This window comes from Heterocephalus glaber, unplaced genomic scaffold, assembly GCF_053883595.1.
Source record: "Heterocephalus glaber isolate CG9 unplaced genomic scaffold, H.glaber_assembly_v1.0 deba00000943, whole genome shotgun sequence".
In the NCBI taxonomy this organism is placed as follows: Eukaryota; Metazoa; Chordata; class Mammalia; order Rodentia; family Bathyergidae; genus Heterocephalus; species Heterocephalus glaber.
This window is the reverse complement of record NW_028258175.1, coordinates 14,771,364-14,795,466: the sequence shown is the minus strand read 5'-3', so window position 1 is coordinate 14,795,466 and position 24,103 is coordinate 14,771,364. Positions and strand designations below refer to the sequence as shown.

Genomic DNA, 24,103 nt, shown 5'->3' with positions numbered 1-24,103 from the left:
TGTTCATAGCAGCACAGTTTGTAACAGCTAAAGCTTGGAAGCAGCCCAAATGCCCATCAACTGGAAACTGGATAAAGAGAATGTGGTTTTTTATAAAATGGAGTACTACTCAGCCATAAAGAATGAAAAACTAGAGTCATTTATAGCTAAATGGATCCATATCAAGGCCATACTCTTAAGTGAAATAAATAGGACACATGTGTAAATACCAAATCATTTCACTAGTGTGAGAAATTGATAGTGTAAACAAGGGTTCAAATGATTAAAATGAATAATTGATAATTTGAAATAGGAAAAAAGGTCCAAAGCTGAAGGAGTGAAAGGGGGGGAAGGGGAAAGGAAAAGAGGGAAAGGAAAAAGTATGAGAAAAGAAAAGAAATGGAAATGAAATATATGTAAATAGGGAAGAGTGGAGGGTGTGAAGGGTGCACAGGTAATGGGGAAAAAATAAGAACCAAGATACATCATGTACAGGTACAAACACCCAATGATAAATGTAAATGAATTGTATACCTAAAATGTACCAATAAAAGAGCTGAAAAAAAAACTACTTACTTTCTTAAAGACATGGGTCTTTCCAGAACTCCAAGGATAAAGCCTGCTAAGAGAAGTCTTTCTCCCTTAAATGAAAATATGAAGAAGTTCTGAGGGTCAATAACTATAGTGATGAATATTTGGATACTATCAATAATTTCTACCTTCCTCTGTCTGACTGTGAGCATGAAAAGCACATTTGGCCATGAAGAATGGTCCAGCCATTCTATATGACAATGGGATGCAGCCTCATAGCCATTGAGAAGCCTCTATTGTTTTACCTCCAATGACATACATGTCAAACAGCAGGGAAAAGTCCCTTCTCCAAAGTTCATCAGATCAAACTAAGATATCCCATGGCTGAAGATCTCACAAGACCTGACCATGACTCTGGCCCTTAGCAGCATTCGTGGTGAAAAAACATCACATGGCTAGGTTACGTAGAAGCTCATTTTTTACCTTTCTAAGGAATATCATGCCCTGTATCCAGGCTACATGCACAGAGGTCTCATCTATCATCAGCAATCTCACCACAACAAACATTTTTTCATCACTGCAGATATGTGAAAGGAAGGCAAACCACACCTTGCTAAAACCTTATCCTTTGCTCTGCAAGAACACTGGGCTGTGCTCTGGCATCACCACTGGAACAAAGGCTTTCTCTTCACTCTGATACCAGAAGCAATTTGAGTGCAAAACTCTCATCCTGCGGCTCATTTTCATCAACTACTGACCTGCAAAGAATTCTGTGCTTTCTCCTGGGCAGGGTGGTCCATCACAACACCACTGGACCACAGAATAAGCGTTCCAAGGATGTAGAGAAGATCAACATTCATTTTACTTCACTATACACGAAGGAAAAATTCAGGGTCAGTGGATTGGCTCAGTTCTTCCTTCATTGCTCTCCTGGGCTCCAGAACCTAAAGCAAAGTCACAGCAACCCCACTACCCCACAACTCCACATCAGGGACCCCAATATCACTTAGTGAAGGCCATGGATATTCCCTGCCTATGCTGCAGTGAAGGTCCATGGCTGTCCTTATACAGATCCTGGTGATGTTCAGGGCTCACCATGAGCTGTGGACTCCCTCACTGGAAAAGAAGCACAAGAGATTCTACCCTTTGTGGTCTCCTCCGTGACTACCTGTACAACTCCCATGTCATCCTATCATTCAGGTTCCATCACCACCACCATGCTCCTCCCTCCTTCTTGTCAACAAACTAGCCATGCAATGGTAATGGATGCCTTTGAGGAGATACCTCCCAATTCACTCCAATCCCCATCTCAGGGACCCACTCTGTCACAGTGACCTCATGCCCTGCTTACTCCCCTAGTGGGACAAGTATAAAATACACGTCATCTCTCCTGGAAGAGAACCAATAGCATCTGATGCTTCCTCGTGACAGCAAGAAGGCACAGAGCACCACACATGTTGATGAAGAGGGCAGAATCAGAGGTTCACCATCAATAGCCAATCTGTCACAGAAAAAAAGGCTATGATGCTGAGTGTGGCACAAACTCTGAACCACTCAGTAGTCAAGACCTTAGAGGGTGCATGTCTAGGAAACATGCGAATACCTCGTGCACACCCTCTTCACATCCATCTGAATACAGACCATCACTTGGTGCCCAATGAGGTACCGGCACGCTGATTCTCACCTGACACCTGCATGCACTTCCAGCCATAGTCTTCTCATCTTCCCCTGAAGGAACCTGCAGAAAACATGGAGAAGACAAAGTCAGTGTTGAGTCAATGAGCATTTTAATTCCCACAAAAACCACTGACTCACACTGGAAATGTACCTGGCTGCTGGGATAACTGCATGAAAACAATCCTGCCCCACACTCAAACCTCTCCTAAGTGGACCCCTGCAGACTCTCCCATGCTAGAGCTCCCCGGCTGGGACACAACAAGCACCCAAACCTAGACACCATGTCTTCTTCAGTGCTCACTCTTTTACCATCCATTTCACCTAAGCTGTGCCAAGTGTCCCCTCCCAGTGAGTGGCATTGCTCTGGATTCCATCCTTCCTTACTTGAGCAACTTCAAATCAAGCAGTGGGCTACAAATGCCAAGCCACACCTTTGTCACTTACTCACACATGTGGAAGTGGCAGGACCTCATTGGTGGCCTGGGCACAAGCCCACACTTACCTGGATGTCTGTATGCATCCACCTGATTATACTGTGCTGCTCACTGTGACATGACTGTCCCTGTGAAAATGACATCAGAGAATACTGATTTAGTCCATGTGAGTATCGTGGAGGTCACTGTGTTAGACTGTGGCCCCTTTGCTTTAACACCTCAGTCTCAGGGGTGTTTCCTAGAAAAAATATGGTAAGAGAATTCTTTCTCACTTGAAGGGAAACCTGCAGAAGTTCTAAGGCTCAATATTCATAGTGGATGTTAGCAAGAATCCTGGCCTCCCCATCCACCTAGCCAACATGAAAACTACATTATGGGTCAGTTCCTCTACATGAAAATGGGACACTTACCAGCAGCCACTAGGAAGATTTCATCTTCACAGGCACACAGGTGAATCAGCGGGGAAAAGCAAAGTGTGCCCAAGTGCCCTCCCACAATGTACATCAGTAAAAAAGAAGGTGTTGCATGGCTGAGGGTAGCAGCATCTCCCAAGACCTTTTGGCAGGATACCTGGTGATGAAACATGTTAATACCAGGTTAGCCAGAGGCTCCTTCTGACCTGGATACAGACATCTGGCCTAGTGATCAGCTTGTACCCATGGTGGTATTTCCCTGGCCTTCCGTAAGTGTACATCAACCAACTTCTTGATCACTCTGTATCCATGAAGGGAAAAGGAACAAGACCATGCTAAAAGGATACAGCATGTTCTGCAAGCATACAACATGCTCGATTCATTGACAACCACCACTGGTGTGGGAGGCTTCCACTCCACTGCATACCAGATTGAAACTGAGGGAAGAATATCATCCCAAGGCTCTGATCTTCATCAAGTGGGTGCCTGCAAGTTTCCTGTGCTTCTTTCTCAGCAGTCTGGTACTCAAGCATGTCACTGCATATAGTAAGCAAGCAATCCCAGGACACAGGGACTTTGAACAGTACTTTTCCTACCCTATACAAAAAGAAAACTTACACAGACTAGATTTCTGATTTGTTAGTCTTTTATACTTGAATTTATTCACACAAAATATGGTATCGGCTACACTCAGGGCCCCAACATGCTCCACTGAAGCCTAGGAAGATCCATTTCCTGTGCTGTGATGGAGGCCATACTTGCTGCTATCTGGATCCTGGTGAGGTTCCAGGGTCTGGCCTTTCCTGGCTGTGAGGTCTGGACCCGTCACTAGAAAACACACTCGAAAGAACCCATCCTGTACTTTATCCTATGCCCTTCTTTTTCTCCATCTGCACATCATGGGATTACTCAGGGGTCCATCACCACTACAAGGACCCTCATTTATGCACACTGAAAGCCAGAGAAGAGAAAATGGACACTCCTGAGTAGACACCGGACAAACTGTTACAATCTGTATCTCAGGGAACTACTCTAGGATAATTATCTGAATCCTTGCTTTTTCTCTACAATGCCTAGTTTGTTGTTGTTGTTGTTCTTTTTTTTTTGAAGCAAAAAATTTATTAGTACATTTCAGGTAAACATAATGATAGCATTCATCACAGGGAATTTGTACCTGTTCATGATGTATCTTTCTTCTTCTGTTTTTCCCATTCTCCTCCCCTCCCTCTACTTCTCTCCTTCTCCTTTATTTACAAAAGCTTTGTTTCTATTTTTTCTTCTATTTTCTTTTCTTTCTTTCTTCTTTCTTCTCCCCATCCACCCTCTTTTGTTCTCCTTTACAATGGCCAGTTTAAAGGCACACTTTTGGCCTGGATTCAGTAGCACCTGATTCTACACCCTGATAGGAATGAGACCCTTAACCTCACACTTGCCAAATAAAGGAGACTACCTCAGAGTTTCACTATCAACAATGAAAATCACGTCTGAAAATAAGGTCTCTGATGTGTGAATGTGGGGTCAGCTCAGAACTCGACAGTCACAGCGACCTTCCCAGCATAAGAATCCAGTATATGACAACATCTCATTAGGCTATTACCCTTATGCTAGCCACCTGGATATTGAAGATTGGATGGGTGCCAATGGGCTGTAATTTATACTTTTGTTTTTCCTTGGTTTGTTCAAGGTTTTTTCAACACACTCATTCAATTGATCACTTCCATTAACTTGAAAGCACCTACAGAAAACTGTCATTTAGCTCTCATCTTGCTCTTCCATGTCACTGACTCTTTCTGCCCCTCACCCAGAAACAGAAAGACATCCTTCAGCTATGTGTTAATAGAGTCCTTAATTCTATGTAAATTGTATTCTCTGGCATGTCCAAATGTGTAATATAGCCATCTGTAAATTTTTCAATGTTTACTGTTGTATTGTAACACCACCATGTCTACATCCAACCATGATGCGATGGATCCCTGAAATTGTACAGGTTCAATATTCATTTCTGTCTCATACAAAATGCAGTATTGCATTCACTAGATATTTTCATCATGTCTCTCATTTCATCCATTAGTACCTATAACAAAACCTCAGTAACAAGTGTCAAGGACATCCTCATCACTCATCCCTGTATATGAAGATCTGATTTCCTGTGATGTGGTGCATGCCCACATTAGCACTTATAGAGAGATCATTAGTGTTCTACTTTACAAACTTATTTTGCCTGCTGTGATGTATTCACCTATCTATGGACTCTTGTCATAGACTTCTGATTTGGTATATGTCTCATTTGCACTTATACAACTCCAAATTCCCTATGTCACTTCATCATTTCAACATCCACTTACATTATCTAGATACTTGCAGGCTTCCATGGATAAAGCCTTGTAAGAGAGTGTTGTCTGTCTTCAGTGATACATGCAAACCTTCCAAGGACAATATTTCAGAGATGGACTCAGTGAAAATTACATAAATCTCTTCTCCACCAGTAGCAATACAAGCATATTATATCTATTACATTCCAGAAAAGATGCAATGACATTTGATGTATCCTTGTAATATTAAGGTGATAATATGTTTTGAAAACATGTACCACTAGAAGTGGGGGAATATAATAAAACCTAATACAGTCATAAAATGAATTGTTGAAAATGAGATGTCACTAGTGAGTGACTATATCATCCCAGACAAATACACTACCAAGACCTTAACGTCTGAGCACCTAGTTAGGAACTTGCCAGGATTATAGAAGATCAAACAGCCTTCACTGGACTATGACCATTTTATCATTTACCTTGTTACTAGGGTGACTGCAACAACCATCTTTTCTGGATCACTGTGTTCTCTTGAAGGGCATCTGAAAAATATACAAAGCCAGTTTGGCATAGAAGGTGCTGTGTCAGAACATGAGCCCACTCCCTTTTTAATGTCCATTGCTAAAGGACGGCCAAACTCCTCAGGATACTTGGATTCACCAAACAAAAACAGTATTGTCAGAGAGCCCATATTTTGTCATCTCCACACCCTGGAAATTAACCTATGCTTACTGCAGTCATACAGTTCCACAATTATTTCAGTTAACCAGTTCATAATCACTCCCTCAGCAGTCCTTGCTAAAACACCAATTTTCCCTATGGCATATAAAGGACAAATTCATATTTACTAGAACTGTGAAGGACAAAATTATTTCTTATATGAGCAGTGACCACTAAATCTAGTAATAGGACACCCTCATCCCTTTCCTCTATAGATGAAGATCTGGTTTAGAGTACCTCAGCACTTACCTCATAACCCTCTATGGACTTTACTCACTCCCATGGGTAGGATAATCACAGTGTCTTCAAAGGAACTTGAAAATCAAATCATAAAAAATGATTTTGGAACCTATGTCATTCAAAGAAGACATTGACACATTCCCTTGGTCATGGCATTCAACATGACAAATCATATTCTTATCACAATTACATGGCTAAAGCTGAACACTGAGGTAAAAGCCTACTAAGAAATACCATCTTGTTTGGAAGAAACACGAGCAAAATTCCCATATTCAATACTAGGGGATAGGAAATATGGTCAATGACCTGCATCCCTATACAATAACCTATCACAATCTCTAAATAAGTCCATAGTACAATCTCATATTTACAAAAAGCATTACTGACAAATCATATTTTGAACTGTGTTCTAAGCAGAGGTTACCACAGGAGTTCAAAAGCATCATTCATGATACAAATACCAAAAAATAAGAAATGCCTCTAATGATTTCAAGTCAACAAAACCTGTACACTAGAATAAAACTTAATGGAATACCTGCCAAAAAAGCCAGGGCAACATTGTGTTAGATATCCCATCCACTTTACCAAGAAATCTGAAGGTTATTTGTTAGCATCTTGGTAGGGACAATTTCTTACTTACCAGGTTAGTCATAACATTTCATAAATTACCATTCTTAAGTTCAATCACTATAATTTAATAACTGTTGGAATCTTAGACAACACTTTGAGATGTGTGTTTAGGACGCATCATCTTTCACCTGAGGGGAGAAAAAAAGGACAACTTTAAAATTTTGGTCACCTCCATCATCAGGGAAACCAACTGAAGTACTTAGATCTTTAGAACTTCAAGGTCAGAGATGTTGTTCTTCACACCATTTTCTCTTGGCTGGCTACCTGTAGAAAAAATTATGGTCAATACTGTGATGTGGATCAGTTGAATAACTTACATGGATCCCTGCATATGCCTCCACACCTCCTAAGATTAAATTCAGAGTTTATCAAAACTTTATATAATAACCTACTTGTTACTAGCAGTGGTAAACAGAATCATTCCTTTACTAAATATGTACAGGAAACATGCTAAAATAAATGTAAGAACCCCACACTTACAGTATCCCTGTTGATCATCATGGCCATGGATACAACAAACTGCCACTGTTGGTCATCATGAGACCTACCACCGTATCTGCATGGAAATGTAAAAACATGGGTGACAAGTATATGTATGGTAAAACTTTTCTACTGGGACCCTTCAAATAACTTTCTTTATTGTCATTATTGCAAGATTTCATTTCTACCTGGACTCATCAACTCTACTTGTATTCTTGATTATTTTATGATGAACATCATTGTTCCAAACCTCATTATCTCATGACTGCTAATATTTAACTTAACTACCATGATGCATAAATGCATAATAATAACCTGAGTACATGAAAGTCATTTGAAATTCCCAGGGTAAATTCTCTCTAAATGTAAGATAATGCAATAATATGGTTTCTAGAATATGAAATACTGCATTCCTTTTCTACATACTTATTTTTTTTAATCATATGATAAAAATTGTAGGGAAACAAACATCACTGACCCAGATATTTGATGATCTAATGGTCGGTCTGGCATGTGCTGTACATGAAAATATTTACTCTAATACAGAAATATCTCCTGATAATGAACTTTTTAAGTTCACTGTTAACCCTTGACAGGAATCAAGACACAACCTACCAGGAACTGTTGAATAGCTTCTATTACAACCATGATCACAGGACTCTACCTGGATTCTTGTGGTTCTCCAAGGTCAAGGATAATGTCAGATAAGACAACATTTCTTCATGGAATATCTGCCTAGTTCCTATGTTTACTATAGTTGGGACTATGTGATAAATATTTGGATATGTGCAACCTCCTTACAGGGTTACACATTCTCTCTGAAATACAGAAAAGAAACTGCATGGTTTCAAGTGTTCCTAAGGATGTTATTATTCCTCACCTGAATACTGGCAAAGAAATCGTGATGGCAAGTGGTAGGGAAACCATAACCACTTGCCTCATGTGATCTGAAGATCAGGTGGTCTGTGCTTTAGTTTTGGTCTACATCAGCACTTGTTTGCATAACAGCAATGTCTGCCATTAAAGGTTGATGTTAGATTAACTGTGATCTCATGATAGAAATCTGCAAAGGCTTTAGAAAATACATCTTTAAGAACACTTGAGAAGGTAAAACCAGTAAGATTGCCAAGCTGTGCTGTGGTTTGGGCCTACATCAGAACCTACATGAAACCACCTACCTACATGGTGTGCTGACCAACAGTTGAAAGGGTTACTATAAGGTCTTGACAGAAATCTAAAAATCCCAGGGTTTGGTGCACATCTTATTGCATGTCTATACCTGCAAATAAAGAAAAATCCATGTTTACTGTTACAAATTTATTTTTTACCTATAAACATACTGTTCTAGTCGGTGTTTCTAAGGAAACAGATTTACCACAGGATATACAAATATATAGGACTGTCTTACAATATTCTCCCAAAAAGTCAAACCCAGAAAAGTGCAATAGATCTTTCCACATAATATTCCACATGAGTCCAACCAGAGGCCTACAGCCCTCAGCAATGTCTCATGCAAGTTCATATCAAGAATCTGCACCAAAAGGTCCAAGGGCAAGTGATAGAAGCTAAAAAGTCTATGCCGGCAGGGTGAACAATCTGTGCCAGAACACTGAGGGATCTGCACTGGAACCAGGGAGTGATGCTCAAGACAAAGGCAAAGACCAGCACCCCTACCCACCCACCCACTGAGGGAGCAACAGCAAGAAAAGCCACTGAGTTCCAGTTCCAACAAAGCTTCTCCTGGGAAATCAGCAGCCAGCGTTCCTCCCCTCCTATCCTCCTTTTGTGCAGTTCTGGCAACAATCCTTAGATGGGTCACCCACATGCAGAATCACCCTCAGTTAAGCTGAGTGTTCCCACTTAAGCTGGCCATTATTTCATCTGCACACATACCAAAAACAATTTCAGTAGAAGAATTTCAACAGTATCATTAATTACCTTGATGTCTGGAAACAACATCTTTAATGAGAAATGTAACAGCAGCTCATCTCTGTGCACTTGGAAAGAGCTTGATGGGAGAGCAAAAGACTTGAGAACACAAGTTCCAGTGTCACAGTTCTAATTTCATGGTTTCTCAATCTTAGTCAAGGGTGTTATCTATCCTTCCTTATCACTTGCCTGGATACCTGGAAAGCTCCATTAATAAACATGTATGTACACAGTGATGTCTTGACCGGAACCTAAGTAGATCCATGTGATAAATACATTTAAGGACACAGTCTGTTCTATCAAGATACCAACAAATGACCTTGGTCCACTTTCATCTCTAGGGAACTGTCAACACTCTTTGGATCCCATCAAAACTTCAGTACCAGCAACATTCTCAGAGTCATCATATTCTCTTCACATAACACCTTCAATGATTAAATGGTCAATACTGTGGAAAAAATAGGATATCTTACCAAGACACATACAGTTATTAGTAGGATTATTACTAAAGTCATTATATTTAAACTCTGAATGCTAAGGAATAAAAAAAAGCATTATTTCCCAACTGACAATTTTTTTCCTACCTGACACACAAAAAGCATGATAACACAAATATCACCTTGATTGCCTAGGTATCTGAAAATCAAATGGTCCATATATTTTTAAAGCCCACATCATCACTCAGAAACCAGCAAAATCTCCATGAAAAATCACTGAGAAGCCTCACCAGCCCCAACCTCTGACTTTCCCCTCATCTTTGTAAAATATGAACACTCTCACGTAAGGAACAGGGGAAGGGGATGTTATCAGAACCTCTGCAGTAAGTCCTAGTCTTTTGTGAGCCAAGGCAGCACACAGCGAATTACAGGAAAGGTAGACAAATGAGACGGAGAAGAAGCTGAGCTTTGGGTCTGATCAGTGCTGCTCTGGGCGGCAAAGATAAAAACCCTCTAGCTTGCAGTATTTTTTATTCAGTACATGGGGAAACAAATGTAACAAGTGAAAAATAGAGTTCAGTACTTCACATTGGGATAAACAAGGTGTAACAAAAAGCTGGGGGGCAGTGGAAATCTAAGAACAATGAGGAATTATGCAGATGAAGATTTGGTTCTTCCCAGGCGTCTCCCACAGGTGTGGTCTTGTCCTGGAGATTGCAGCATGGCGGGGGGGGGGGGGGGGGGGGGGGAATCACTGAGGTCTCAATTTTGAGCAGAAGCCAAAATGCAATTATGTCTGGAATGTCCTAGCTTGGCTGCAGGGAGGAGAACTAGGCCTACTCAAATGATTTTTCACTAGAATTATGTAGCATTACTCCCAACACTCTCAGACAGTTATGATGCCCCTAACAATCTTTTGTCTCCTGTTTACAGGCAGCAAATGCTCCAGTCAGTCCTTAGGACCTAATGTGATCTGATTAGTGCATGCCTCTGCTACTCAGTGTTAAGCAGCCCTGGAATTGACCATTATGGGGGTATTTGCACTAAAGAAGTTAATAGATTCCACACTTGGAGCATTTCTTTTGGGAGAGCCAGTTATTAAGCATTTACCAGAATATGCTGGTGCACAAAGTAATAAAAGAACAGGGAGAAGCACTATGAATACTGACAACTCAATCTTTTTGTTTCTCATGAACTTCTTGCAACTTTTGTAGATGAAAGAATATGTCAGTTTGCTCCACATATGCCTTAAAATACACTATTTTTCTAAACTGTTATATATTTTATGAAAAGAAATGTTAGACACTTTTATTACAAATTTCTTAATATAATATTAATGCTGGTTAGGAACTTACAAATCTCATGTCAAAAGTTTATAAATGTGCTTACAAAGACAGGTATTAAATAATTCTTATTATATAATTGTTCAAAAAGATTTAGATAAGTGTATATATATGTGTATATATATATATATAACTAGACCTAGCATAGAAATCAGATACATAAATTTATAACATAGGTATAAATTTATAAAATCACTGATACAGGTTTGAACGCACACACCCCTTCATCCATTGATCCTAGTGATAGTCTTATTAGTAGTGGGTCTCTAGGGCTCAGACTTACTAAAATGTTTCTGATTTAAATCCAAAGAGCTGAAAACTCATAAGTTGGGTTGGAGATGCTTACAAGCCAGAAAAATCATGTTCTAGAATACATTAAGAGTAATAGTGATGCACAGAACATATGAGAACCCCATTCATCAGCTGAAAAGGCCTCTGGGATTGGACAGAGTGGAAACAAAAAGGCCAGTTCAAATCACAAAGCCAAATCTCACTAAAAGGTCTTTCTTTTGAAGACTGCATTTAATTGACCAGTAACCTAGCAAGTAGTACATTTGTAGAATGCAGTTTAGCTGAAAAGCTGGTTTTATGAAGGAGTCAGTGACCACTGGAAGTAATCAATATGTCTGTCCCCATGGGCCATGGCCTAAGTACATATGGACTTCAGGCCCCTGCTTCTAGTTGCATACTGGTCATGCCTCCTGATTAGCTCTGACACACAAAGAGCTCTGAAATTATCTTTCCTGTTCTGACTATACAAAAACAGCTGAACAAACTAAAAATCAGCAACTTTAATTAGATCTGCAAGAGCACTGAGGTCACATCACAAACTGCCACAGCAAAAACCAGACAGACATGCAATTATAGAGAATCACAGTTTACCGGGACCAGAGACATATGGAGATAGAAACTGGTAGGAACAAATAAACAGCAACTGATGAACTGCTGAAAGCTGACTTCAGACTAACTCCAGAGTTAAAATCCACTGTACCCAGTTTTAGGGGGCCTCCTATAATACTGCTGTGGGTTTGGCCTTCAGAAGACCCACCAGGGGTGAGTAAAATATGAGAGACAATCTTCTCTTCTGTGAGCAGTGAAGAACAGAACTACCCACTTTGAAAGAAGCCCAGACAGTTCTACTTTCTCTAATGAGACTGTGCTCAAGGGAAGCTACTTTGCTACAGCTGTATCTGATGAAGAGGAAGAGCAACTAGACATTGTTAGTCATTCTAGATTTTCTGTCTTGCATAATAGGAAAAAAAAGTTGAGAAAAGTTACTGATGGCTACAACTCGGGAACTCAAGTCCATTAAAAAACTGATATATAATTTTAAGGTGGAATGCTTCCCTTCCTCAAACTCTTATCCCTACACTGACAGAGCTCCTATACAAAAACAGTGGGTTACAAATGAGACACCTAAGAGAGACATTCTATTTAAGAAGAGGTTCTTAGGAGACTTGGAGACAGCATGGAAGTGGCAAACAATGGGAAATTAGAGAAAAATGGAATCTTTGGTGCACAGTTATAATAAACCTTAAACAGGAAACACCCAGGTCCTGGCCAGACTAATATCATCTTTATACTGATAGCCTGACTGCCTCAGTGCCCAACAACAAAATTTTGGATATACTAAAGGCAAGAAGAAAATGCGATCTGAAGAAACAGAATGAGCATCAGTACTGGATTCAGATATAACACAGATTTTGAAATTGTCAGATAAGAAGCTTACAACTGTGATTGATATATTAAAGGTTTTATGGTATGCTAAAAAATTTATTTGGTCTTTGATCCCATTCCTGGCAAAGAATTTCAAAATCCCTTGAAACTTCCTGAGTTATGGGCATGTTTGTGTTAATGTTGATCTTAATGAAATGACTCACGGTAAATGCCTAATTACCTTCAGGATCAGGGCTGGTCACTAGAGAGACCAAACTCATGATTCGAAGGCAGGAATCCTGGGCCAGTCTAAGAAAGCACTGAAGATTGAACTCAGTCACATGCCCAGGGGTTTACACAGTCATGCCTGTGTGATGACAGCCCATATGAAAACTTGGGACACCAAGTGGAGCATCCCAAATCATGAACACGCTGTGGTGCACAGACAATGCTACATCCAGATTCCATAGAAAGGATACAAGAGCACTGAATCCCGGCCCTTCCAGAACTTTTCTTATGTGTTTCCTTCATAATAAAACTGTATCTGTAAGAACAGCATTTTTGGGAAGCTGCACTTGCGTGCCAGGTGGCAGAACCACTGAGCTAAATCCCCAGCAGTACAGCATTTGTAATGTGTTCTGTGAATCATTAGAGTGAATTATCAAAATGGGAGTGGTTGTTGGGACTTCAAAATTTATACTTTGTCAGTCAGAGGCATAGAAAATATGGGGACCACACTTGCTGTTGGCATCTAGAGTAAGAGGCAGTCTTGTGGAGGGCTAAACAATTAACTTGTAAATTACAGATGGTGCCAGAATCAAAATGCAATGAGTAGAGTTGAATCAGAGCAAGAACCAATGGAAAAAGTAGAAAACATTTAAGAACACATGGGTAACAGAAGAATTAAAGTCAGTATGCTATAGAGAAACTTGTATATATTTGTTTTTTGTGGCACAAATTCAAAATAACCAAGATATGGAATCACTCTAGATGAAAATCAACAGATCAATGGTTGAAGAAAATATGATATGTACACACAATGGAGTGATATTCAGCCATAGAAGAAACAAAATTATGTCATTTGTGGGAAAATGGATGGACATAAAGACCATCACATTAAGTGAAATAAGCCAGACTCAGAAAATAAGTACATGGATTTTTTAAAAATGCACATGAAAGCAGGAGGGACACCACTTGACCAGAGAAAGGGAATAAAGAAGAGGAAGAAGTAGCTGTGAAGCAGAGTAATAGGGGGCTAGATATGATCAAAATATGTTATATGCCTGTATGAAAATCCCACAATGAAAACCAGCATTTTTTAAAACAACTATGCCCTAAAATTAATACCTATAAAAAAAGAAGAGTTCAGTAACATAATCAAAAAGAAATGGAAACTCTAACAAAGAAACAAAAGGAAATGGGAGATACAAAAAAACATTGTGGCAGAAATGAAGACTGCCTTGAAGGATGATCAGGTTAGAAATGACTGGGGAAAAGATCAGTGAGCTGGATGATAAGTCAATCGAAACTCCCTAGGCTGAAAGACAAAGAGAAAACAAAAGAATCAAAAAAAAAATCCCAGAACATTCAAGAATTGTGGGACAATTACAAAAGGCGTAACAGGCCCATAATGGGAACTCTAGAAGAAGAGAGGAACATAAAAAATAACTGAAGTAATAGTAGCTCAGAATTTTCTAAAATGAAGGACACACACCAAATCTCAGGTTCAAGAACCTTTACAACAATAAGCAAGGTAAATACAGAAAAAATTATAAGTACACATATCAAATTCAGTGTGTAAAAATCAAAAACAAAGAAAATCTTGTAAAGCGCAGGGAGGTAAGACCTTACCTACTGAACAACAAAGTTAAGAATTACACCAGCATTCTCAGAAATCATGTAAGCAAGAAGAAAACGCAGTAAACTATATAAGTTGTTGAAACAAATAACCCATCCACACAATGCTAAAATTCTTTGTACGCCAAAACTTTCCTTCTGACCTAAAGAAAAAAATTTTTTTCACATAACAACTGAAGAAATGTAATGCCAACAGATATGCTAGACAAGAAATGTTCCAATAAGTTCTTTAGAGATAGAAATCAAATATGACAAGAAAGAGACCAAGGAAGAAGAAAGGAAAGAAGGAATTAAGGAAGGTAGGAAAGAAGAAGGACAGGAGAGAGGGAGGAAAAAAGGTGGGGAGAGGAGGAGAGTAACAAGGGAAGGGAGAGAGAAAGGGCATTGGAGAGGAATAAAGAAAGGTAAAATAGAACACTTTATTCTTAATCCATTAGATAACTGCTCAAAGTACTAGTAGCAACAATATATTGGGTGCATATAATTTATGAATGAGTGGAATCAGTGACAGCAACAGTAGCAGGGATGGTGAAACTTTTATAGCTTTCAATGATACAAACAGCCTGCTGCAGCACAAGTGCCATAGGTTTGCCACCACTAGCATAGGGAGTAGTAGCATGGGGGAATTGAGAATGCTCTGGTATAAGGTACCTATGTTAGCAGAGAAGAAGTATAGTGTTATTTGAAACTAACAACTTAGACTTGGTGGTCTTAGATAAGCTGTAAATATATATTGCAAACTGTGTGACAAGCACTAACATTTTTTTAAAATTTTTATTTATTTAATTTATCTTTTTGGTACTGGGGATTGAAGTCTGGTCCTTGCACTTGTGCAACAGGTGGCAAAACCACTGAGCTAAATCCTTGCCCCACACTAACATTTTTAAAAGGTATAATTGATGTGCTAAGTGAAGAGAGAAAATGTATTCATTAAAGAAACAAGGCAAGAAAAATGACAGAAGGACTGCTCTCTAGAATATATAAAGAATCAAAAAAAACTCACCCCCCAGATTCAAAAACCCAATTCAAACATGGGCACCTGAAGGGAACAGACATTTCTCAAAGAAGTAAAAGCAGCAAACAAATATATGAAAAATTGTTCAACATCACTCATTATTCAAGAGATGCAGATGAAAACAACACTGAGATTCCACCTCACACCACAAAGAATGGCTGCTATCAAGAAATCATCCAATCACAAATGCTGGCAGGGTTGTGGGGAGAAAGGAATCCTTCCCCATTGTTGGTGGGAGTGTAGACTGGTGCAACCACTGTGGAAATCAGTATGGAGATACCTCAAAGAACTAGGGCTAGAGGTCCCATTTGACCCAGATAGTCCCCTGCTGGGTATCTTCCCCAAAGAATTAAAAGAATCATACCACAGTGAAACATGTGTCCCCATGTTCAATTCGGCACAGTTTGTAATAGCTAAAGCTTGGAAGCAGCCCAAGTGGCCATCAATTGGAACCTGGATAAAGAAAAGGTGGGGTTTTTTAATAAAAACCATAAAGAATGAAAAAGAATGAAAAACTAGAGTCATTGATAGCTAAATGGATGCATATCAAGGCCATGCTCTTAAGTGAAATAAATAGGACACACATGTGTAAATACCAAATAGTTTCACTAGTGTGAGAAACTGATAGTGTAAACAAGGGTTAAAATGATAACAATGAATAATTGATAATTTGAAATAGGAAAAAAGGTCCACAGACGAAGGGGTGAAGGGAGGGGAATGGGAAAGATAAAGAGGGAAAGGGAAAACTATGAGAAAAGAAAAAATAAATGGAAATGATGTCTATGTAAATAGGGAAGGGTGGAGGGGGTGAAGGGCACACAGGTAATGAGGAAAAAAAATAAGAACCAAGATACATCATGTACAGGTACAAACACCCAATGATAAATGTAAATGAATTGTATACCTAAAATGTACCAATAAAAGAACTTGAAATTTAAAAATTAACAATGAAACAAAAGAAAAACGAGGGAAGATTTTTAAAGAAATGAAAAACTGTCACGACTAGAAAACACAAGCATGGTAGAGATTAACTGAACTATATCAATGATTATTTTTAATATGAATTACCTAAATATATCAATTTAAATGTAAGGACTGTCAGAGTATGCTTTTGAAAAAAATTCAAGTATAGCTTTTCTATTCTACATTATTCCATTTGACATAAGTAAAAGTGGAAGGATAGAGAAAGATGATATACCATGGCAACACAACCAAATGAAATCTGAACTAGCAATATCAATTTCAGACAAAGCAGACTTCAAGAAAGAATCAGAGATAAAGAATTGTAATAGATAATGATAAATGGAGTCAGCTCTCCAAGAAGGCATAGTAAATCTTAACATATATGCACCTGAACAACTGATTATCAAAATATGGGGGGAAAAAGATCATTAGAGCTACAAGAAGAAATAGACACATACATTATTATAGTTGGAAACTTCAACACTCTTCAGTCAGTAATTGATAGATGCAGCTGAAAGAAAAAATGGAAGTGCATAGTTGAATGAAAGGCCTCCATCAATTCATTGGATGTAACTGACATTTAATAAATACTTCCTCCAACAAAGCAGAACAAATTCTCTTGGAGCTCACAGGGAACATTTACTAAGACAGACCACATTCAAGGCCACAGGACAGATGTTAACAAATCATAGTTTGTTCTTGTACTACAAGGAAATTAAGCTAGATATCAATAATAGAAACATAGCTAGAAAATTCCCAAAATATTTAGACTGTAACACACTTCCAAATGACATTTAGCAGGAGACTGTCAAGAAACTTTAAAATATTTTAAAGTAAATGATGAGAACAAAAATTATCAAAATATGTTGAAGGCAGCAAAACCAGTGCATAGAGGAAAATTGATAACATTGAAAGCATAGCATTAGAAAAAAAGAAACAGTAATCTAAGCTTCCACTTTAGGAAGCTACACAAATGAGAGCAATATAAAATGAATGCAAGGGCTGGGGATTTAGCTCAGTGGTTCCGCCACCTGCCTCACAAGTGCAAGGTCCCAAGTTCGATCCCTGGTACCAAGATAAAGAAATAAATGATGTTAATGCAAACAAAAGAAAAAAACAATAAAAGTTATTGCATAAATCAATACAATTGAAAAATAAGAAAAATTTTAAATATTGCTAAAAGCAGAATATGGTTCTTTGAAGATCAATGAAATCGATAAATCCTAACCAAGCTAATCAAGACAAAGAAAGAAAGAGGTCAATTACTAATATCACAAACAAGAGAGGACATCAATACTGAGCTCATTGAAATGAAGAAGATAATCAAGAGTATTATGAACAACTCTATGCTGTCAGAGACCAGAGAAGCGAGGCCTAACTGGCCTCTCTGAGCACAAAGGAGAAAGGCTGCACTCAGGGTGACTCCATATTGCGGGTTCCAGGGAAAAGCCAGAACACCTAAGATTAAGTTGTTTACCAGACAATGTACTAGTGGATATTGGAAAGCAGATGAACCATGTGCTACTTTGATTGCGTGTACCAGTGTTTAGGTGAATAAATGCAAGATGAGCCAGATGCTGGGGCTCCTAAGAGGCAAGAACCCCCTGGCTGCCCAAAGTTAAACTGATTCACATCTCTTTGTCATTCATTCTTGCTTGCCCCCAGGCAACCAGTCTATTTAACAAAAATAGCTATCTCTTTTAGATACCTTCTAAACCTACCTGCAGTAGGTAGATTTTACTTCTTCAGTCCTTCTTATCACCCTGAGGACACAGGAAGGGAACACTACATGTTCTCTTTCATTCACGGATTTTAGTTTTGTTGTTTTTGTTTTCTCCTCTCATGGAATGACAGGTAAGCTTCGTTAGTTTTCTGCAGTCATTATGGGCTACCACTATCTCTTCCTGTTCCCAGCCTGAACATAGTCTTGGCTAATTACTACCATAATCTTTAATTAGTTGTTGTTTGGCACAATGAATGATCACTATTTCCTAAGCCTGAACTGTTTCCAACTCATTCCATAGTAGAGTTATAACTGTCTCAAGTGTCTGCTTGGATCTCGATCATTTTTTAGGGCAAACGATCAATATTTGTTCTTATAGAAGTACTACTTTGTCCCCAAGCCACTTCTTTAGAAATGACATTTTTATGGATATTTTCCTTCTTGCACATTTCTTCACACTGGAAACTCTCAAAACTCTTGAAAATATGGATGCTTCTCCCAGTTTTATGCTCTAGAGCACAGGTTAGCCAACTTTTCTAGTAAAGGGCCTGATAATAAGTACTTCTGGTTTTGCCAACTTCTATCACAAATGACTCACTGTGTCTTTCTATTGTGAAAGCCATCCACAGGAGTTTACACAAAGGAGTCAAATTGAGCCTCAATACCCCTAAACAGTAAGCTGCTCTACACGTGCTGCCTCTTAACTTCTTTCTCTCCCTGTCTCACTTTACCTGCCAGTGTTTTGTGGGTCACTTCCTATGTAAACTGCCCTGGGATCTGGTATCTCAGGGTCAGTAACCCAAACTTAAGGTAATTGCAATAGAAAGATGAAACATGCATTAACATGGTGAATATATTTGAAACTAAGATTGATGGTGAAAGAAATTGTGAACACAAAATGAGAAGACAGATGTAAGAGTACTGAGAAAAGATAAAGCACTCCACAAATATAAGGTGAGAACATTTATATTATGGTTGTCATTAGAGTCTGAACCAGAAAATTGCTGTATAAAACACTGCCAATTCAAAGCTACTCTTAATTAGGAAGGCAAGCAGTAACAGGAACAATATAAAACAGATGATTGAAAAATAACAGCATCAAAGAACTATAGAAAATTTAAGCTGCATGTTTCATATCTTTTTATAGATTTTTCTGTCAAATAAAGTTTATAGAATAGTTTATAGAATAACAATGTCTCTATATAAGTTAGCTGGATAAAAAAAGGTAACATTTGCAATAGTGTTTTTGACCTATTTTGAAAGCGAGAAAAACATTATAGAAAGAGTTGACTTTTCTTTTAAACATAACCTATCCTAATTTCCTTCCTGTTTTCCCAAGCACAATGAAACTCATTAAGTTGGTGTCTATTCATGTTCATGGTTTTATGATTTTCACCCCACATCCATGGCCCTATAAGCAATATACACTGTAAGTTTTGTGATTTTAAAATTTACATAAATATGGTCATGCTGTTCAAATCATTCTGTAACTTGCTGTGATCACACAACATTACCACTGAGACCCATCCATGCTGATATATGTTAATTGAGTATACACATGTCTTTGGAGAGATCCTCCCTCTTCTATAGGATAAGTTATTTTGTGTGTCCTTTCATAAAATACATCAGGGATTCTCAAGTGGAGCAATTTTGGCCAGGGTAGTGTCTGGAGCCATTTGGGGGATGTGACACTGCCATCTAATGGGTAGAGGCCAGCGAAGCTGCTAAGCTTCCCACAATGCACAGGACTGCTCCCACATTGAAGAAGCGTCTGGTCCAAAATGTTAACAGTGCCAAGAAAAATCCGGGGTATAAATAGAAACCATCTATTCTACATTCCTGAAGAACTCCTGAAAATGGAGAAGTAACCCAAATAGACCATTCAAGATGAGATAGTACACATTCTGCCTGATGGATCACCAGAACTGTGTCTTCCATGCACTAGAGAATGTTTGCTTCTTACACATGGATTTTCAAGTGTTTTATGGATAACCATTATTGCTTATTTGGGGGGTTGTGTTTATGGGCATGTGTACTGTGTGCGTGTGTATTATGCGAGAAGAGAATATCCACAAGTTGGATCCTTTGTAGTCTTCATATTGATAGGAAAATATAATGAGAATTCAACTAGATTTAAGGTAGCAAAGAGTAACCATATTTTAGGATCTCATACATGGTGTTAAAAGATAATTTTTAAATGATAAAATCATGATTTTCCTATACAAAAGTAAACATTTGTTAAACATTTTACTCTGCTCATTAAAAATTTGAAAAATGTTAAGGTATTAACCAGTTTAAAAGACAATCCAAAGAATAGACACAAGGGCCAGGGATTTAGCTCAGTGGTTTTGCTGCCTGCTGCACAAGCGCAAGGACTCAAGTTCGAACCCTGGTAAAAAAAAACAACAACAACAACAAAGAATAGACACAAATACAGTGGACCCGACTTACAAACTCAATCGGTTTCCAGGGACTGGTTGTAACTCAAGTTGGCTGTAAGTGAATACAGCTGAGATCTGAATTTTTACATGGGTACACACTATAGATAACAAAAGGCAGACTTAGGTCCATTAACCTAATTAACCCAAGTAGTTCGAATGTCAGGCCAGTCATACCTTGAGGGTCTGATGTGTAGGGGAAGAATTTCTAACCCTAACCTGCACTATCCATGACCCGTATGAAAACAAAAACCCTAACCCTAAAAATCATACCCACACTCCATACATCAGGTACCTGAATTGGAACCCTAAACCAAAACCTACTCCTAACCCTAACCCTATCCGTAAACCGCAGGACCACATTCCAATACCCAAGTACTTGATATTCGACATTATCCCTCCCCCTCCCCATGAACTTAAGCTAATACTAACTTTCCAACCCACACTGGAAGACACAGGTATTTCAATTTCAATGCTATCACCCTGATCCCAACCCTAAAACAAGCACTAAGCCTACCTGAACCCTAAGTCATTCTCAGGTACCACTAATTCCACACTATCCATGACCCTTATGAAAAGAAGAACCCTAACCCTAACAATCATACACACACTCCAAACGTCAGGCACATGAATTGGAACCCTAAACCTAAACATACTCCTAACCCTAACCCTAACCCTAAGCCACAGGACCAGATCCAAATACCCAGGCACTTGACATTCGTTATCATCCCTCACCCTCCCCACAAACTTATGCTAATACAAACTTTCCAAGCCACACAGGAAGACACAGGCATTGCAATTTCAATGCTATGTATCACCCTGACCCTAACCCTAACCCTAGCCCTTAATGTACATGAACCCTAAGTCATTCTCAGTTACCGCTATTTCCACACTATCCATGATCGTTACGAAAAGAAGAACCATAACCCTAACAAGCATACCCACACTCCATGCGTCAGGTACATGAAATGGAACATTAATCTAAACCTACTCCTAACCCTTACCCTAATCCTAAGCCACAGGACCAAATCCCAATACCCAGGTACTTGATATTCGACATTATCCCTCCCCCTCCCCATGAACTTAAGCTAATACTAACTTTCCACCCCACTCTGGAAGACACAGGCATTTCAATATCAATGCTACCTATCACCCTGACCCTAACTCTATCCCTCGCCCTAAGCCTACCCAATCCCTAAGTCATTTTCAGGTACCACTATTTCCGCACTATCCATGACCCTTACGAAAAGAAGAAGCCTCACCCTATCAATCATACCCACACTCCAAACGTCAGGTACATGAATTGGGACACTAAACCTAAACCTACTCTGAACCCTAACCCTAACCCTAAGCCTCAGGACCAAATCCCAATACCCAGGTACTTGACACTCGACATTATCCCTCACCCTCCCCATGAACTTATGCTAATATTAACTTTCCAACCCACAGTGGAAGACACAGGCATTTCAATTTCAATGCTATCTATCACACTGACCCTTACCCTAACCGTAAACCTAACCCTAAACCTAAGTTTCAGGACCAAATCACAATACCCAGGTTCATGATATTCGACATTATCCCTCACCCCACGAACTTACGCTAATACTAACTTTCCAAGCCACACTGGAAGACAAGGCATTTCAATTTCAAGACTATCACCCTGACACTAAGCCTAACCCTCTGCCTAAGCCTACTGGAACCCTAAGTCATTCTCAGGTACCGATATTTCCGCATTATACATGACACTTACGAAAAGAGGAATCCTCACCCTAACAATCATACCCACACTCCAAACATAAGGTAAATGAATAGGAACCCTAAACTTAACCTACTCCTAACCCTAACCCTAACCCTAAGGCACTGGACCAAGTTCCAATACACAGGTATGTGACATTATTCGACATTATTCCTCACCCTCCCAACGAACTTATGCTAATACTAACTTTCCAACCCACTCTGGAAGACACAGTCATTTCAATTTCCATGCTACCTATCACCCTGACAATAACCCCAACCCTAGCCCTAACCCTAACCCTAATCCTAAGAGACTAAGAAAATATATGTACATCTTTGTATATGAATATGTGAGTGTCCAGGTCAGTATATATGTTATATACTGGAATTTTTATACTACAGCCCCCTCAGTACTCTGTCTCCTTTGGGCTTCACTGGAGGTGGAGAAGAGCAAACTAGGGCCCTAACTCGAGGCAAGCCTGCTGCTTATCAATTCTCCCTGCTTCTCTTAATTGCTCTCCCTAGCAGAGACTTAACTCCCTCCAGTCAAGATTTGCAACACCTCACTAAGGCCCTTATCTTTCCCTGCCTCTTCCCCATCTTTCCCCACAAAGGAAAGGATAAAAGAGAGAGAGATCGCTGTGATTTTAAGCCTGTGGTTACCTCCTGGGTTCTGCAGTTCTTGGGTAGCGTCCAATTCAGGCTGTGCCTCCACTGTCACTGGTAGACACAGGAGGACGATAGAGAGGCCTCCCAGATCCAAGCTGGATGGTGCCAGCACTCCTGCCACAGGATTAGGGCAGGGTGCCAGATAATCCTGGCACACCTGCAGTAGGAATAGCGCTTTCTGGGCCTTTCCACTCCACAGAATTTCAGGCTGATCCTGGCCTCTGGTCGTGGGGTTGGGGCCTGAGTTGTTCAGCCTACAACACTCTTGGTGTCTTGCCAGCTTGACCTCACCTCCTTGACCCTGAACATCTCCATTGTCCCTCACCCAGTAACTGTGGGATATCTATATGAGGAGCCCTGAGATTAAGTCAACCCACCACTGCTCCAAGTCCTGTGCTCAGCTGTCCCCTCTCTAAAACAGTCCCAATGAAGCACCCTCTCTAAAACAGTCCCAACAAAGCACCCTCTCCAGGGGGCACAGCAGTGGCTTGGACTGGAGTCACTCACCAGCTGTTGTGGCACACAGCATCCACTGCTCTGTCCCACTGGTGTGTTTCTCCCTGGAGGCCTCAAGTCATCCACCCTCAGTGTCTCAGCAGATTTAATCCTCCTCTCTCCTGCTGGGAGCTGGGGAGAAAATGCACTTCACCACCTCCTTTTTCTGCATTGTGGTCTGTTTATTCACTTTCTGTGGGCTCCAGTTTGCCCTTCAGATCCTTCCTGGCTCCCAGGGGTCCTCTTCCCTCCTTTTGTTCTTCAAGTTGTTATTTTCCAGTGTCTGGATTCCAAATCTTGGAGAGGTTAATTTGTTGCTGTTTATCACTCTGCCATCTTCCCAGAAGTCTCACGTGTATTTGAGGACACAAAGACAAACCAGATTTAGGCATACAGTGAAAACCAATTAATAGTAACAATTGTGCTCC

General features: G+C 39.6%; 1 long non-coding RNA gene across 3 annotated transcripts; it reads right to left on the bottom strand.

Annotated features, from left to right (window-relative positions):
• Positions 1-1,354: 1,354 nt before the first annotated feature.
• On the bottom strand, positions 1,355-6,752 carry LOC147828682 (uncharacterized). 3 transcript variants are annotated; one of them, XR_015450510.1, is made up of 3 exons: positions 6,316-6,752; positions 5,826-5,888; positions 1,355-2,749 (listed from the first exon to the last, which is right to left on the bottom strand). It is a non-coding gene; the product is annotated as an uncharacterized LOC147828682 (long non-coding RNA). The 3 variants fall into 3 exon arrangements; XR_015450508.1 differs by lacking the exon at positions 1,355-2,749 and adding an exon at positions 3,033-3,191; XR_015450509.1 differs by lacking the exon at positions 6,316-6,752 and having other exon boundaries at positions 5,826-6,115.
• Between the last annotated feature and the right edge of the window lie 17,351 nt (positions 6,753-24,103).